The sequence below is a fragment of the Hoplias malabaricus genome, chromosome 10 (assembly GCF_029633855.1).
Source record: "Hoplias malabaricus isolate fHopMal1 chromosome 10, fHopMal1.hap1, whole genome shotgun sequence".
In the NCBI taxonomy this organism is placed as follows: domain Eukaryota; kingdom Metazoa; phylum Chordata; class Actinopteri; order Characiformes; family Erythrinidae; genus Hoplias; species Hoplias malabaricus.
In genome coordinates this window covers 14,454,427-14,458,944 of record NC_089809.1, presented here as the reverse complement: position 1 = coordinate 14,458,944, position 4,518 = coordinate 14,454,427, and the positions used below count along the sequence as shown (strand labels likewise).

At 37.9% G+C, this 4,518-nt stretch overlaps 1 long non-coding RNA gene across 2 annotated transcripts; it reads left to right on the top strand.

The window, feature by feature from the left end:
• Nucleotides 1–742: 742 nt before the first annotated feature.
• Nucleotides 743–3,611, top strand: LOC136708792 (uncharacterized). 2 transcript variants are annotated; one of them, XR_010804385.1, is made up of 5 exons: nt 743–867; nt 1,041–1,354; nt 1,588–1,656; nt 2,710–2,876; nt 3,023–3,611. It is a non-coding gene; the product is annotated as an uncharacterized lncRNA (long non-coding RNA). The 2 variants fall into 2 exon arrangements; XR_010804384.1 differs by having other exon boundaries at nt 1,041–1,656.
• The last annotated feature ends 907 nt before the right edge of the window (nt 3,612–4,518 follow it).

The window sequence follows — 4,518 nt, the reverse complement described above, 5'->3', positions numbered from 1 at the left end:
TGGTTTTAATGGACTGGCTGGTCATTATGTATGTAATAATGGAAGAAAAATACAGGCTATATAAATTTGTTGAGATTTGTATGTTTTTACGCTCAGGATTTTAAACAAACACAAAGAGGAAGTGTAAGTACTAACATCTAAATTTAAGTTATTTGTCTCTAAGCTGGTAATGTGATGAGGAGATGTTTGGAGCAGACCCTTGAATTTATGTTGAGACCAGAGTTTTTCCTTTGACAAAATAAAGAGTGAAATAGTATAATGATGTGAAATATAGCACAATTGTCTACATTATTATGGCTTACCATACCTTTACATTCCTTGTTATTTCCATAATACCCTGTGGCACTAAAATAGCAATGTTAACATGTTTCAGAGATGAATTGGGGAATTCTTCTACAACAAACGCTGAACAGGTATTGAAGCAGATTTTACCGCAGTGTATTTGCCTTCAGTTTTGTGTGGTGTTGGACATTTAGCTTTCTTTATGTTGCATTACTCAGATAGTAATATCTGATTCTGAGGATAATCTGAATTCACCTGGATGCAGTATGGCGAAGTCTACCTGCTACAGGCAAGCCAAAAATAGACAATGTTATGGCTCACTTTATAGATATTTAGACTAAATGGAAAAGAAAATGGTACATTGTTTCTAAATTATCTGTAAAATGGTTAACTTACAAAAAGCACTTTAGGGATCTACGTAAGTTTTAAATCACTTACAAAGCATATTTTAGTGTAAAATGGATGGAGTAGCCTTTTAACAAGAGAATGATAATTTCTCTACAGTAGATACACAGACCTGTATGCACCATGTGTTGAGGAGGAGGATGAGCCTGTTCCTGTAAATGCTGAGATTATACCAGACATGTGAGTTGACAGTGGCAACTTTCTCTTTACATTTACTAAATAAATATTTAGTTCATTTGTATAATAATGTTTGAAAACAGCCTTGTACTGCACATCAGTTTTGTGCAAAACAGCAAATTGTGTGCTGTTTGGAATTTAAACCAATATATAGGTCACTTTTTTTGTAATTATAGAGAGAATGCAGATGTTACACTACTTGATATTATCACAAACCTGTCACATCCTATTGATCATGGAAGAGTCAGTCGGTTCAACATTTCAAGGTCCAATATGTGGGATGGAGCAATCTGAGGTTTCGAGCGTGCAACCTATTCTGAAACCTGTGACATGCTGGTCAAATTTACTGATGATGCTTGTGCTTTTGAAGATGGAATTGATGCCGGTGGTCCAAGACAAGAGTTTCTAACTTTACAAATGAAGCAACTAAGAGATCTGCCTATTTTTGATGGACCACCAGGGCAACATTTCTTGATCTACAATGCAAATGGTATGGTGTATGACTTCCACTTATTGCATCAGTGATGACTTGTTAACTGTTCCAGAGATATTAAGCAACAATTTGCTGAGTTTTATCTGAATTGTAATGGATTATGTAGCCTATCTGAATTTAGAAATATGAATGATTTTCATACACAGCTGTCAGGGAGAATGAGTACTACTTGGCAGGAAAGATAATTGCAGTTTCAGTTGTGTCAGAAGATCTTGTACTTTACCTTGCAGGCCAGTCTTAATCCAAACCAACAATTGAGTTAATAACTCATGATGAAATAGGGAAAGCCTTTGCAAGAGGTAAGAAAAGTGTAAGGCTATGTTTGGGCAGGGTTTATTATTTCGTTTCGAAAAAGAATTTAGTTCCATGATCTCATACACAGAACAATAGCCATATTTATTATTCTGTAGTGATACAGGAAGTAGGATTAAGCTATATATGTAATGGAATGAAAATGAAGGCAAGCGGGTAGTTATGGAGCTGATTAGCCATAACATTAAAACCACCTTCTTCTACATGTGCACTTGCCAAACATCAGCACAACTGACCATGTAGGTGTACTTTGCAATTCTACAGGTATAGCCTAGTTATGTGTCTTTGTTAATATTTGTGTTTGCTGCTGCTGTCATTGTGGTTTTCTTGCTTTGGTAGTGTACAGTGCTGTTAGTGGCCCCCAGAACTCTCTCTATTTAAAAAAAGCCTGGGAAAACCTGACACAGGGAGAGATGGTTAGGGCTCAGAGCATGTATTATTTGGGTGGTGGATCTTTCTCAACACTGCAGTGACACAGATGTGGTTGTGTCTCGGATGGGTATATGGGACACTTTTGGTTGGTGGTCTAACTGGTATTCTCAGTCCAGCAGTGATATTGAGGGATTTAAACACTTTGGCTGCACTATTTGATGCACTCATACCAGCACCGCAGACATTAACACACCTCAAGATCACCATCACTGCAGTAGTGAAAATGATCCACCATCCAAAAATACCTGCTCTTGGGTGGCCCTGACCATTGAAGAACTAGGCAAAAGGGGACTAAAAGTATGCACATAAACAGACTGACTACTAAAATTTCTTTAGTGAAAGCAATGGTTACATTGTAGAACCATACGCTTACATAAATGGTTCCTAAATTTGATATATATGCATGCAAACAAACCATGCAAATGGTTCAGTATTGCACTCATACTTTTACAGAGCCTCTGCCTTTACTAAAGAACTCTTAATGAACCATCTTTAAGTGCGTTATACAGCCTGTAATTAAAGTAGTCCAAAGTGCACTTATTTGGGAATTGGAGATTAAAATAAAGAGTATAGCGAGTGTTGATCTGTATATGCTTTTTTTCTTTTAGATTGAGAGCACTGCTTCTGTGGAAGCTCTGCAACAATGTACTCTAAGGTACAGCACAATGTTACAGACAGCTTGTTGTCTGAGACGTGGCTACTCTTGAAGAAGAGAGAACACTTGTGTCAGACTCCAATGGTATATTCTTGACCGCAATTCATCTGTAATTGACAGGTAACACCTCTTAGTCTTATTATCTCTTAATATATATATCAGTGGCAGATGCTGGTCTATCAAGGAGGGGAAGCTCAATTTCGGCCTACATCATAAAATGTGTCAGTTTATTTGTACATAAATTCTACCCTCCGTTCCTTTTCAAGAAAATGACCTGTGACCCTGCCGTACCAACAAGGCGTTTTTTCCAGGGACTTGACTAGTGTCCTCTCAATGGCCAGCAGAGCTAGGCTGCTTAAACGGCCTTGGCCCATGTGAAGTGTGTCCCCCTGTGCTCCCACGGATCTTATAAGGATCGCTGATTCGCTCATTTCGCTGTCAATCAAAAAGGGATTCAGCCTCAGACAGATCATCCAATCATCATGCAGAAGCTGAGCGTCCGGGCCAGTCGAGGCCCGCCCACTGCCCCATAGACCCCCAGAGACACTGAGCATCTGATGGGCGGGACAAAGCCCAGCATTTATCCAATGACTCGTCTCGTTTCGTTGCACTTCACTGCTTCGCTATTGAACTCTGTGGATGCTCAGCGTCCTCACTGTTTAAATCACTGTGAAGCTTCGGGAATGATTGAGAGGAAAGCCACGTCTTTACCAGTGATAAGAAGCTGATTCTGAACAAAAGTTGAGCGCGTTGTAGTGCATTTTTTTTTGGTCATGAAAAAGGGTTTAATGTATTTATTATTTCATTATTCATGAAAATGTTTTAATGTATTTATATATTACCACATATCCACATTTGGGCTTTTTCTGTATTTTTATTTTTAAAAATACAAAAACGCAAATAAAATATTGATATATGGAAATGTATAGATAAAAACATTTGTTTTAAGTGTGCCCTTTTTTTATGATAAATGTATATTTATATAAATAATGTTTGTCTTTTCATAATGTTATGGAGGACTAAAAATGATTGAATTATTAGTCCTAACAGTTGAATTATTAACAACACTCTTAAAGTGTAAGTGTTTTAAGTTGGTTGTCATTTTAGGGAATATTTGGATTATTATTGCCCATACACATTATGAATTGCTCTATACAGCAGTGTAACAGTGTGTTTTATTATTCAGATTTAAAAAAGGTCTTTCGGCCCTTAATTTTCTGGCGGCACTGCAGCAGTACCCTACATTGCTGGCCCCTGTGCTGTCCCACTCAGAAAAGAAGCTGACTGCTCTTGAACTTGAGAGCCTTTTCAAACTAGACCTCAGTCCATCAGGGAGCAACAGGAGACTTGGAGAAGGACAAATGCTGGGTTACTGGGCAGACAACCTTCTTGACTGTGAAGGTTTGCAAAAGATTACTGAATAAATAATTATTTTACTACTAGTTAAACACTTTATACCAAGATGTGCATGACAATTGTTTCTTTAAAGAAGGCTAGGCCGCTGTATGTGTGGATGACGTTATCATGTTTGTGAGTGGACTAACTTCGCTTCCCCCATCTGGATTGGAACCAAGTTCTGTCCGGTGAATTCTAAATCCATAGTCTCTGGAGCCAAATCTAGATTGAAGAATGGATTTCAATAAATGCATTCATTTACAGAAGTTACAAATCAGAGCTAAGGGGACGTAATAAGCCATCACCAATTAATTACCTGTGTGGTAAGTAGTACAGTTCATTAGGCACTCCTCTTGGACATTATGCT